This window comes from Mustela nigripes, chromosome 7, assembly GCF_022355385.1.
Source record: "Mustela nigripes isolate SB6536 chromosome 7, MUSNIG.SB6536, whole genome shotgun sequence".
Lineage (NCBI taxonomy): Eukaryota > Metazoa > Chordata > Mammalia > Carnivora > Mustelidae > Mustela > Mustela nigripes.
The window spans coordinates 115,092,070-115,105,557 of record NC_081563.1 but is presented as its reverse complement, the minus strand read 5'-3'; the positions used below and the strand labels follow the sequence as shown (position 1 = coordinate 115,105,557).

At 54.9% G+C, this 13,488-nt stretch overlaps 1 long non-coding RNA gene across 1 annotated transcript; it reads left to right on the top strand.

Annotated features, from left to right (window-relative positions):
* Positions 1-5,996: 5,996 nt before the first annotated feature.
* On the top strand, positions 5,997-11,212 carry LOC132022716 (uncharacterized). Its single transcript, XR_009405679.1, has 4 exons — positions 5,997-6,090; positions 7,325-7,416; positions 7,830-8,108; positions 11,130-11,212. It is a non-coding gene; the product is annotated as an uncharacterized LOC132022716 (long non-coding RNA).
* The last annotated feature ends 2,276 nt before the right edge of the window (positions 11,213-13,488 follow it).

Below are 13,488 nucleotides of genomic sequence, written 5' to 3'. Positions count from 1 at the left end.
GGGAAGGAAGAGGCAGGCCGGTGGCTGGGGCTGGTCTCCAGGGCTCATCTATGTCAGGCAGGGAAGGGGGACGTTACTCTGAGAGCCACGGGCAACCCTCAAAGCCTCGGGTGGGGGGAGGACAGGATTAGATCCGGGCTTTGCAAAGCCCTTTTGGCACCCCCTGAACAGAATGGAGGGTCTGAGAGGGGCCAGGGGATGGCTGGAGGCAGGGAAACAGTGGGGAGCACAGGCAGGGCTCTGGGGGAGCTGGAAGGCCTCTAGTGGGCCCAGTGCGGTTGCACAACTGGGCCTCATTTACCACCGGGGGACTCGGGCTCTCACACAGCGCTCCTCCTGCTCGACCCTTCTACAGGCTCATCCGAGCCCCTGATGGCACGGCCAGGCCAGTCTGAGGCCCAGGGGAGGCCACAGGAGCGCCTGAGCCCAGGACAAATCCCTGCCCTCCTGGGAGGGACCAGCTCGAAACACAGTAAGTAAAAGACACGGTGGGTGAGACTGTGGTAAGTGCTAAGGGGAAGGAGAGAAAATGGGGTGGAGACAGGGAGTGTCCGGTGGCAGGTCCAGGTCGCAGTTGTGGCTGGGGCCTGGGGAAGGCCTCCCCAGAAGGAGACTTCTTTCTGCTTGCATGAATGCTGCTGGGGGAAGAACGTTCCAGGAAGCAAACACCCGTGCAGCAGGAGCTGGAGGGCGGGGGAGGGGGGTGGCCCCACGCAGGAGGAGGGAGACAGCCTGAGGGCTGCAGAGCTCATGGGGCCTGAAGGTCTGTAAGGATCCAGGCTTCCCTGAGGGGCCGCTACTGCGTCCTCGTCCTCGAGCCCCGAGGACCGGGAGGCTCTGTGGGACTCTCCGTGGAGTGGGGTCCCTCTGGCTGCGGCGGGAAGAATAGTCTGCAGGTGGCAGGGCAGGAGGGGGCCAGCAGGAGGCCGCTAGCTGGGGAGGGGGAGATCCGGATGGAGGCTGATCCAGGGGGAGGTGAGGGACTGGCCAGGGCTGCTGGAAGCAGAGATGAATTGAGAAGTTGGAGCCAGCAGGATCTGCTGGTGCTGCCCATCTGGGATCTCTCTCTCTCTCTCTCTCTCACACACACACAAACACACACACACATACACACACACAGAGCTGGAGCCGGAGTCAGGGAGGAAGGGGTTCAGGGTGTCCGCCGGTGTTTCGGCGTGGGCCGTGGGAAGGCTGGAGTTGCCATTCACTGGGATGAAGAAGGTTTTGGTTGGAACAGGTCAATGCGCAAATATCAGGAGATGGGACCAAAATCAGCTGGGGAGGCCGGGAGGGGCGGCGGGGCTCCAGGGTGGTGTCCAGGTTGGCGGTCTCGGTGTGTGTGTGGGGGGTGGTTTGCCGGCAGAGGAGCCGTCTTTTAAATCAGCCAGGGAAGAAGGTAGATGGAAGAAACAGGCCCGGGCCCCCCACCCTGAGCAGTGGGGGTGAGATGCTGGCAGAAGCCGCAGAAAAGGGGCTGAGGCAGGACAGACAAGGAAGTGGAGGCAAACAGAACATTCCGACAGGCAGCAAGGAAAGAGGCTACTGGGGGGTCCAGGGCAGTGAGGGCAGAGAGACGGCCCTGGCTTAGCCATGCCCAGATCCTTGGTCTCCTGGGAGGGGAGGTGAAAGCCTGAGGGTTCAAGGGAGGAGAGGGAGCCATGAGGAAAGACACACTTTCAAGGAGCTCCTGTGCAAGGTGGGAGAGAAACGGGACAGCAGGGGGAGGGGATGTGGACCCCGAGAGAAAACCCAGCAGTCTGTATGTTGCTTGGGTTGAGTGGGTAGAGAGGGAAATGCTGATGAGTTCTAAGCGGGGAGAGTTGCCGGAGCAATGTCTCACGGAACACAGAGGGACTGCGCCCCTGAATCACCCCACGGACCCTGGGAGGTGAGCGATGCTACCGTTGCCACTTGACAGAGGTGGAAACTGCAGCCCAGAGAGGTTGGTTCTTCCGGCCCAGGTCACACAGCCAGGAGTGACGGCATATCCCCTCAACTCTGCCATATGTCCTTCACAGGCAGGGCTGTTGTCCTAGTTGACAGGTAAGGCCCCGAGCGGTTCAGTCATCCGTCACTGCTCAGAGCAGGCGAGGGGCCAGGTTAGGAGGTAGATTTGACAAGACGTGGAGGGAGGGGTCGAGGGAGAGCGTCAGGAGTGACTCTGGTACCCAGTGCAGGTGGCTGGGGGCTTCTCCTTTGGCTGGGAACTGGGAGAGGAGCAGGTTTTCAGAAGATGTTGAGCTCAGTCCAGGATGTGCGTGAGTTTTCCCATGTAGAACATGGGGCATGGTGCCGACCTCACCAAGTCAATGAGACTCAGAGGAGTAGATGTAGGTAAAGCCCTTAGGACAAGGGCCCAATGCCCAACACATGCTATGTAGTGGGTCTGTTCTCGTTATTCTGAGCTGTGTGGCTAGAGGAAAGGGGGACTTCCACCCACAAATGTACACCAGCAGCTGGATCCTGGGGGAGCCTGACAGCACGAGACAGTTGATGGGAAACTCAGGGCTGCACAGACCCTTTGGGTCCTTCCTGGAAAAGCCTCAGCTTCCTGGATTGGAAGGCCCAGCCTCCAGGGAACCTAGGGAGCCCTTGAGAAAGACCTTTTGCTTCTAGAAGCCTGAGGTCTTCAGCTATAGGGTGAGTGGCCCAACTCTCACTTTGTGGAGATGCTGTGACTGTAAGACATGCTGACAGAGCCCTGGGACCTGACGAAACTCCTGTGATCTTGGACAAGTAGCTGAGCCTCACTGGGCTTCATCTGTAAGACCTGGATGGTGCATGTGTCCCTGCAGACTGATGATTCCATCATTTCTTTGTTTTTAATTGATTTATTCTTATTAACATATAATGTATTATCTGCTTCAGGGGGACAGGTCTGTGATTCGTCAGTCTTACACAATTCATGGCACTCACCATAGCACATGCTCTCCCCAACGTCCATAACCCAGCTACCCTATCCTTCCTGCCCCCACCCCTCAGTAACCCTCAGTTTGTTTTCTGAGATTAACAGTCTTTTATGGTTTGTCTCCCTCTATGGTTTCATCTCGATTCATTTTTTTCCTCTTTCGCCCTATGATTCTCTGCCTTGTTTCTTAAATTCCACAGATCAGTGAGATCATATGAAAATTGTCTTTCTCTGATTGACTTATTTTGCTCAGCATAACACCCTCTAGTTCCATCCATGTCATTGCAAATGGCAGGATTTCATTTTTGATGGCTGCATAATATTCCATGGTACATATATACCACTTCTTCTTCTTCTTCTTCTTCTTTTTTTTAAGATTTTATTTATTTATTTGACAGAGATCACAAGTAGGCAGAAAGGCAGGCAGAGAGAGAGGAGGAAGCAGGCTCCCTGCTAAGCAGAGAGCCCGATGTGGGGCTTGATCCCAGGATTCTGGGATCAAGACCTGAGCTGAAGGCAGAGGCTTTAACCCACTGAGCCATCCAGGCACCCCTATACCATATCTTCTTTATCCATTCATCCGTCAATGATGAATGGACATCTGGGCTCTTCGACTCCATCATTCTTTAGAGCTTCCTGATTTCACTAGGTGGCAAGTCCCCAGCTATGCCTGGGGAGTTTTTCAGCTTTGAAGGCCTGTTTCTCATCAGAGCAGGACAGGGGCTGGAACCAGGAGAATGCAAGGCCACCTGGGTCTGAAGGATCTCACTTTGGGGCAGACCTGCCCCAGGCACACTCTGAGGTGTCTAGGGTAGCATGTTGATTGGCCTGTGTTTCACTGATCCAGGACAGAGGAGGTGTGGGGCCCATTTTCCAAGTGTCCCCATTTTATGGTGAGTAAACTGAGCCTCAGAGGAAACACAACCCACTTACCCTCAGAGCACTCCTCTTGCCACAACTCCAGGCCTCCCTGAGGTGTTGGCTCTCAGCATGCAGATATCAGACCCTCAAGGGCCTGCATAAACCTCTGCCCTAGGATGTCCATTCAGTCCCAGGCTGTGGCACCTCCCATGTGTCAGGCCCTGTACTGGGCACTGGGGACACTGAGAGGACTAAGATTGGGTCCTAGCCTCCTCTGGTGGAAAAGACACATGTGAACAGAAACACAGACGTTAAAGAGAAGGAGAGAGTCATTCTGATATAAGGATCTGGAGAGGCTTCCTGGAGGAGGAGGCACTGAGATGGATCTGGAATACCAACGGTAACTATTACCATCTTTTGAGCAACATCCTCGGGCTTCAGGACACAGTCTTACGGTATCTTTCCGGTCCCCATTACCTTAGTCCCATTTTAGAGATGAGAAGAGTGAGGACCAGAGAGCGGATGTGACAGGTCCAGGGTCACATGCTTATGAGAGGGGCCTGATCCCATTCCCATGAAACACCCTTCCTGGACTGAGGAGGCAGGGGAAGACCCCCTACCCCGACAGCCTCAACCCAAGAGGCCCAGGTCTTCCCCTGGCCATGTCCCCAGCACCCAGTTTCACTTCCCAAAACACAGACCTATTTTGGATCCTGCTGACTTCCTTTCTCACTCATGGCCGTTCAGGCTCTGAGGACTGGGCAACCGTAGAATGGACCTGGTGCCCCTGGGCCTTTCCCAATGCCCCTCTTACACCACCGCCGTGGAGCCCTCTCCGTGCCGGGCGCTGGGGCTCCTCAGGGAGGGCTGACCACAGGGGGCTGGCCGGAGCCGCTCCCCACCCCGCCGCCTCCCGCAGCCTCTGCTCCCAACCTGCTCCCAGCCCCAGCTGCCGGGGTCCAGGTCCCAGCCCCACAGTGTCCTGGCTCCATGACCTCAGGTGGATCCTCACCCACGCTGAGCCTTTGCCATAGGATAAGTCAAGTAAATAGTGTCTTATAAAGTCAGGTGAAGTACAGAGAAAACGAAGCTGAGAAAGGGATGTATGTGTGTGGTGGGAGAAGGGATTGTCATTTTTAAGTAGGGGGGTGGTCACAGGAGCCTGAGAAGGTGACATCGAATGACCTGGAGGAGGTGATGGGGCCAGCCCTGCAGAGCCCCAGGAAGGGTGCGACATGTGCACATGTCGGGAGGCAAGAACACCGACTCGGCCAAGAGGAGAGCGGGGGATGCCCTAGGGGCCATGGGGCCAGACAGGCACAGGGAGGCCGGGGCATGAAGGCCTCAAGGGCCAAGGTCAGGTCTTTACTAGGAGAGAGGCAGGGAGCCGCAAGAGGCCTCCGAACAGGGGAGGGACAGTCTCCCTCCAGCTGTCTTACAGAGGGTACGCTGTGTGCCAGGGTGGGGGCAGGCAGAGGTGGGTGCCGCCATCCTGGGGGTGGGCAGCAAGGCAGGGAGAAGGGGTCAGATTCTGGTTATATTTCGAAAGTGGAGCCGAAGGGGTTTGCTGACTCATCAGGTGGCAGGACGAGAGACAGGAGGCTTTCCAGGCTGAGCAGTGGGAAGAATGGGGTTGGTGTTTGCTCAGAGAGGGAGGCAGTGGGAGGGACCGACTGGCGAGTGGAAATAGGGATCTCAGGCTTGGAGTAGTGACGTGGAGTTAGCAGGTGGGCAAGCAGGTCTGGAGGTCATGGGACAGGAGCAGCGTCCGTGCCTCCTCCCTGGCCTCCCTCTGCCCCTCCCGCCCTCTGAGGGCCCAGTGCTGGATAGATCTTTCCAGTCCAATCACTTCCTATTGCTGTGGCCTATAGCCCAAACTCCTTGCCTGGCCTGGTCCCAGCCCCCCTCTCCAGCTTCATCTCCCTTCAGCCATATTTTGTGCCAGCCTCAGGGCCTTTGTACTTGCCCTGCTGGGTTCTGGTCTGTGCCTTACCTGCTTGGTAGCCCTGGATGTGGCTCATCCTTTCTCTGGGCCTCGGTTTCTCCATCTGTAAAAGGGGAAGCTTGGAGTCCTTGAACCCTAATGAGGGTCCATAAGTTTCCACACTTCTCAGCTTTGGGTGCCACCAAGAAGCTACCCTTTTTTGCTCTGTTTCTGCCTGGTGAGACCCTGGGCAAGATGCTTCATATTCCCCACTCCCCTCTGTCTCACCTGCCTTCCAGGGTCTGTCGCCGGTGCTGGCTGCTGGAGGAGGGACACATGGTCCCTGGGATCTGGTCCTGGAGGAGAGGAACGTTTCAGAGACACCTGTGTGGCTCAGGTAAGACCTTCTGCACTCAGAGCCCCACCAGCAGAGTGGTGCACCTGATTGCTGAGAGGTCCGGTGACGGCAGAGTGCCTGGCTCACTACCCATCGTACCGGGGAGCCAGTCCGGCCCTCACAGAGCTTGCCCAGCTGGCACTAGGCAAATGGTGTGCTTACCAAGTTGGGTACACCCAGGATCCCGGCCCAGGGGAGATGGGGGCTCTAGCTGCACCTTCCCCTGACACCCACTGCCCAGGTTCATTCTCCTTAACCTGCGAAGCCCATGGGGCCCAGGGCCTCCTTCTGGGGCTCCACCCAGGCTAGCAGCTCTAAGGATGGGTTGGAATCAATCAGGTGAATTCATGGCAAGAGGGGAAGGGTTTGGGCCAAAACCTTGGAGTAGGTGGAGTAGGAGGAAGTGACATGTCCAGGTGGAGTAGGAGGAAGTCACATGGCCTGTGAGAGGGGCCTGAGCCCATTCCCAAGGCCCTGACAAATTCAAGAAAACAAAGGAAGATCCGTGTTATCTGGAACTTCCAGCGATGGCTGGGGGGGTGGGTGGGGGAGCAGGGGTCAGACCTTCCTGGGTCAGTCATGGGTTTCCCAGTTTCAGGAGAGAAGTGATCTTGGAAATCATCCAAAGTCCTCATGATATAGATGAAAAAAGAGATTAACCTGGGTAAGGGACATGGCCAAGGTCAAAACAAATTGGGGTTAGACCCGGGATTAGAATCCAGACTTTCTAACATCTGCCCGTGGCTCTTTCTGCATCTGGTGAGTGGCCCAAGAGAATGGGGAGAAAATAAATTGTTAATTCCTACTATGTCACACACACACACACACACACACACACACACACACACACACACACTTCACCCTGGGGCTCTCGCCTGTAAGTCAGGGCCATAGCCCTAGGAATCCCTTCCAAACAGAAAGGATTTGGAGGAAATGGAACCTAGGAGGTCATTTGATCCAGACTCCTGCCACTGGCTTCAAGGCTTCATCCTATTGTCTCATCTGAAATCCTCTGCAGTGAGTAGACATTATAATCCCCATCTTATAGATGAGAAAACCAAGAGGAGAAAATGAGACACTGACCTCAAGTCCCACAGTAATCATCAGCCAAAGCTGCCTTGACTCCCACTTGAGTATTCTTTCCAAGGTCATACACAGCCCAGGTTTCAGCTATCTGGCAGGAGGAAGTCCTTCCTATTGTCTAACTGAAATCTCTCCTGTTTTACTATGTCAGCTTTCCCTTGTCTGGATGCCTGAAGATGTGGAGAAGCACTATGATCCACCTCACAGTTCTTGACTATTATTGTAGAGGGCACAGAGCTAGAGGTAGGAGACTCAGAGGCACCCCCACCCCGACCCCTAGGGCTGAGCCCATGAAGATGCTTTGCTGGGTGGGGTGGGGGAAGTAGCCAGGCCATTTGCCATAAGGGCCTTCCCTCTACAGGGAGGTTCTGGGAAACCTCTAGAAAGAATTCCCTGGGGAAGAAGTCCTTCTGGATCACCCCAAGGACACAGGCTCTCCCCAGGATGTAGCTGCCAGGGGACTAGCTCACGGCCAGCAAGCAGCGGAACCCAAGGCCTCGGATCCACCCCCATGGTCAGAGGCGGCCTTGCGTTTCTTCCACACACACGCCGGTTCGACTTGCTTGTCAGAAACCACTCAACAAAATCCAATTTATGGAACCAATATGAAGTGGGGGAAAATGCTTCTAAACAAAAAATGTTGTTTTCAAATCAAGGAGGACGAAGGCCCAAGAGCTGGACATCTGGATGAGCAGGCCCGGTGCTAAGACCCAGATTCAACCCTGCGGAGGGCAGCCTGGGCTGGACCTGGCCTCTGGTTGGCCTCTTTCTCCGGAGAGACCCACAGCTCCCCCAAGATGTCAGCACTTGGTGTGCCCGGTACTGAGAGAGCTGAGGTCGCAGAGATGTCCTGAGGGCCTACGGTGTGCCAGCCACTGTGCTAAGTGCTTCCAGATGGACCACTTCACTGGACCCCTCCCAGCTACCCCCAGGAGGTAGGTGCTGCTAGGGTCAATGCTGTACCCATGAGGAAATCCAAACTCAGAGAGGCTAAGTCACTTGGCCAAGGTCATACCCTCAGTGAGAGGGGGTAGAACACTCAAGTGCAAGCAGTCTGGCTTCAGAGATCCTTAACACTGACATTTTGCTACGGAGGTGACTGGTCCCAAGCAGGGGCCTGTGGTGCCCAGGAACAGAGGTATGGAGGAGAGAGCTCTGGTTGAGACAGCTAGAGGCTGGACCCCAGGCCCTGTTCTGCTGTCAAATGCCTAGGAGTCCTTGTCCTTCTCTTGTCCCTCGTCATTTCTGAAATGGGGCAGTTGGGTGAGATGATTCAAAGCTGGGACAGAGTTTCACAGTGCCCACGAGCACATTAAAGGTTCTGAGAAGTCCTGAAGTAAAGAAAACCCAGTGAGGGGTTAACTGGAAGCGTTGACCAGCAGAAAGGGTTACCTAAAGATTCACAACCTTGAGCTGAACTCGTATCAGTAAGTCAGTAAGTTGACAGTTGTTACCGGGCCCTTTGGGAGATCAATGGGCAAGACATGATCCTGTCTTTGAGGAGTGCCTTCTCTGGAGAGAAGGTAGCCAAGTCGAAGGTAATGACCACCCTGTATGGTCACTGCTCTGAAGGAGACCAGCCCGGGATCCTGAGGTGCCAGGGGAAGAGGCACCTCACCCTGCCTGAGGGCCAGGGGAAGTATGGCAGAGAAGTTAACAGTCAAATAGGGTTTTAAAGGATGAGTAGGAGTTCTCCAGAAGAGAATTAGAGAGGAAGGGCAGCCCCAGTGGTGGGAACAGCATATATGAGTCCGTCATTGTTAGGGTTTGTGGTTGCAGGGGATGTTGGCAGAGTGGGGGATGGGGTGGGGGAGGGCTGGAACAGGATGGTGGAAGGCCTTGAATGCTAAACCAAGGAGTTCAGACTGTATTGTGGGGCATACTAGAGGTCATAATTGAGAGAAGAGACCCTTTGAGTTGGGGTGGAAGGGAAAATCTATAGGCCAGGAGTCCACTGAGGGGGCTGGTACTGCTGTCTGGGCCAGACCAGAGGAGGCCCAGACTGCACTGAACAGATGGTCCATCTGACAAGGATTTTTGGTTTGCAAGAAATCCAGCACAAAGAGACCTCGATGAAAATGAAAAGGGCCTTCAAGCCTGACTGAATCCAGGGGCTCCAGTAGTGCTGTCGGAAATCTGGCCACAGTCACACGGGCTTAGGGGTTGCTGTGTCTTCCACGGCTAGTGTTCAGGTCAGTCATGCTCCAGCTATGTGCTCCGAATATGGGGAAGGGGTATTTTCTCAGAGGAACTTCAGATGACCCTGAGAAGGATGTCGCTCGGCAGGGGAAAGCGACAGCTGCCCATGGTGGGTGGTGTCACTGGAGGATGCCCTGACTTCGCCCTGGCCCTTGAGGCCTAGACAGACACCTGAGGCCAGAGGGGGTGGGGCGGGGGTGGTCAGGGTGGGCTTCACGGAGGAAAGGAGCCCGGAAGGGAGACTGGCACGGTGAGTAGGACTGCAGTGGGTTGAGTGGGATCTCCAGGAGGAAGGATCTGTGAGAACAAAGACACGGAGGTGAGAGCGAGCAGGAGGTGTTCTGGAGCGGGTGAACACAAGGAGCCCTGAGGGCTGATGAAAGGGGGCGGGGCGGGGGGGGGATGAGGCTGGGCCTGACGTCAGAGGTGCTCCTATGCCAGGCCCTCTGGCCCAACCGGCCAGCCTCTTCGAACACCCAGGTCAGGGGGAAGCAGCGGCTTCATCGCTCGATAACCTCCCATGGCTCCCCATGACCCTCCCGTGAGGTCAAAAGCCTGGCCAGGCATTCAAGGCCCCAGCATGCCCACTGCCACCTTATAGGGAGCCTAGGCTCCTCCGGGAGCCATGCCCACCGCACTGCAAACACATCCTTCCCTTTCTACGTAGACTTCAAGCCTTTGCTGGGGGTATTTCCCTGCCTTGAATCACACTCCCTGCTTGCTATTTCTACCCATCCTCTGTAAGCCAGCTAGAGGCCTCTGCCTCCAGGAGGCCTTCAGGAAAATGGGCCTCCACTCACTTCTCACACTGGAACTCCCAGAGCCCTTTATTTATTTAGCTAGTTGGGTTTTTTTTTTACACACGCCCTTCGACCAACCTGTCTGGTGGGTGCAGGGTGGCCGTCTCATGTGCCTGGGCCTTGGAGCTGGTCAGATCTGGGTTCAAATTCTCCCTGTGCCCCTCACTATCCATGTGACCTTGAGCACATCATTTGACCTCTCCTTGAGGACAAACAGAAAATACAAGTAAGGCCTCATAGGAGGCTTCAGTGTGGTTATATGGAAAAGGTTCCCGGCATGCAGGCTCTCCCGCAGCTCTCACCACCCTTTTTTGCAGTTGTTCAATTAGGAATTATGTCCATCTCACCCTCTATGAGCTCAGGCCAGGAAGGGACCACACCTGGTTTTTTTTTTTCGTAGTCCCTCAGTGCCTGGAACATAGTAGGGGATTTGTAAGGGCTGACCTATCTGTTTTCCTGGGCCATGTGGATCCATTGTCCCCATTCTACTCTGCCTGCATGAGGCTGGGGGTAGGCCCCCCTGGCCCCACACCTGCTCCCCGAGGCTGACCCGGCGAGCTGCTAGGTGCCAGCATCCAGCATCAATAAATTACTGGCAAGTTCAAGTGACGGGACAGATCCAGTGTCAGCTTCCTCTGTGTCATGCAGGTAGGCTCAGGCCCAGGGGCTCCCCTCCCAGAGCCTTTCCCACCAAGGGCACCATCAGAATAATAGAATTGCACCTACTATGGGCCAGGCGCCCTCTGGGCACTTTGCACCACATTTGACTGACGCCTCACAGTGATTTTACATGTGGGGAAGCTGAGGCTTGATGAAGGGAAGTGACTAGCAATAGACAAAATTAATAACAGAAAGACAAGCCTCTTTCCTTTCTAATTCGACATAAATGTGCTAGGATCTCATTGCAACTCTAGTTATCATACACACTTGGGGTTTCTTCATTCATTTATTCAACAGCAATGTATGAAACACCTACTATGTGCCAGGCTATTCTGGACTCGGAGATCCTGCCGCCGAGAGAGAATCCCTACCCTTTTGGAACATGCGTCCCACTGCATGAGATGAATAGAAACAAGGAAACAAATAAATCCATACATTACAAGGTGCTCCTGGGTCTGTGGAGGTGAACGAAGCAGGGCAAGGGGAGAGAATCACTGGGGGGGGCTACTTTGAAAAGGGCAGTCAAGGAGGGCTCCTCTGAGGAGGTGACATTTGAATGAAATTTCTTGTCTCTTTATGCTTTCATTTCTGGAGAAGGGAGATGCTGGATTCAGAAGATTTGCAAACTCTGTGAGGTGGGTAGAATGCCTTCCTGATGGACTGTGGTTCCCTGGGCACCATGGCCCGGGCCATTGTAGGCACAGAGACATCATTCTTCTTCCTCTGCCCTTTGTCCTGAGTGTCTCTGTCCTAGGAGCCCTTGGGTAGGGCTTCGCAGAGATGCTCGTCTGAGTCTCTCTGCCTTGTGTTCCATGACACCATTTTGTTTTCAAATTCTCAACCCATCTGTCCTCATCTTTGAAAAGTTGGCTATTCCCTGAGCTTCAGGAGGGCTGGGTCCAGGTCCGTCTCATTTAGTGCTGTGTTTCCAACACTGGGCATGACGTCCAGCGCACGGGGACACTCACAACGGAACATCCAAATACATGGTAGAGAGACATTGTCACCATAAGAGCTGCCGCTCGCTGGGTGCTTGGTCTCACAATAGCCCCGTGAGTTAGGGTTACTTATTACCCCCACTTCACCAGTGTGGCAAACTGAGGCTTGGAACAGGGAACCCGTGTCAGGCCACGCGACAGAGGGCTGAGACTGGGCGGTAAGGTTGTGGTGAGGAGGACGGAGAAAAACACCGTCGACCTCCATCTGAGCTGTGCCTTTTAGAACCAGCCCGTTTATTCTTTCATTCATTCCCTCACTTGTAAAACATGTATTCCTTTACTCAATAATCACTAGACCTCAGCTCGTGTGCCGGGCCCTGGTAGGTACGGGTAACCAGGCAAACGTGAGATTGCAGTGGTTCTCAGTGGTTCTCAGAGCCCAGGTGTCTTTAAGCAGCCATGGGAGCCCCCGAGGCAAACCAAGGGATCAGGAAGGCTTTCTGGGTGAGGTGGGCCTGGAGCAGCAGGGCTGGGATGGGGGTGCGCACGTCGGCTGCAGGAGGAGGTGCTTTGGAGTGGAAGGTGACAATGGCTGCAGGAGCTCTTGGCAGAAGGGGCAACAGCTCCCAGTGATGGAAACCACCTCTCCCTGAGGCTCCGAGGACTTCCTGCTCCCCCCAGCTTCTGGTGGCTTGGCCAGGCTGGGGTAGGGCTACCTTGCCTCTGAGTTGTAGGCATTCCTGCTCATCTGGGCCCAGAGTCAGGGCTCAGTGAAAGATGGGTGATATGTGCCAAATTAGCTAAAGGCTCTGCCTGTGGCCCTGAGTCTCTTCCCTGCTGCGGGACTCAGTTTACCCACCTGTAAAAGGCAGAATTTGTGTTGGATACTCTCTGCAGACCCTGCATGGGTAACCTCTTGTGACCCAGGACATTCCTGTCAGCATCTCAAGTGGCCACAAGCCGTGGGGACCTGAGTTCCCTGTGCTTCAATCCCAGCTTCCCTTGGACATCTGTACTGAGGGCAAAGAAAAAATCTGAGGGATCTACTGACCTTGATTAATGGGATGGTCTACTTTGTCCTTTCAGCAGGTGGCTGGAATGGGAAGAAGGGAGGAGCAGTTGCCCCCTAGGACCACGACTGCCCCCCTTCCCGAAGCTCCCACCCAGCATGCTCTGGGGCAGGACCCCGGCTAAAGGACCACTGACCATGAATAGGCTAGAGGTCTGGGGATGTTTTGGCAGAAGTGGGTTTGGGCTGCTGTAGGCCTCTCTCATTCTGCTCGGCCACCTCCACGTTTTCCTGGTACTTTTTGGGGCACGAGGCTGAGATGTGCCTAGTATAGAGTAAGCTGACATACAAGAGGAGAAAGCAAGGTCTCTGACCTCCAGGGCCCTTGATCACAGACCCCAGGCCCTCCACACCTCACTTCTTCTCTACTACTTAGTCTCTCCCCTCTTTACAATTCACCAGTGGCTTCCCATCACACTTAGAATTCAAAGTTTTTCCTATGGTGTCCTGCATTCCAACCCCTCCTCACTCACTTCACTCTTGGCCACGCTGGCCTTCTTTCAGCTTCTGGAAAATGCCGATCTCTTTCCCACCTCAGGGCCTTTGCACATACCGTTCCCTTTGCCAGAATGCTCTTCCCTCAGAGTGTAGCATAGATGGCTCCTTGACAGTGAACTCAAATATGTTCAAATATGCCACCTCAGAGGGG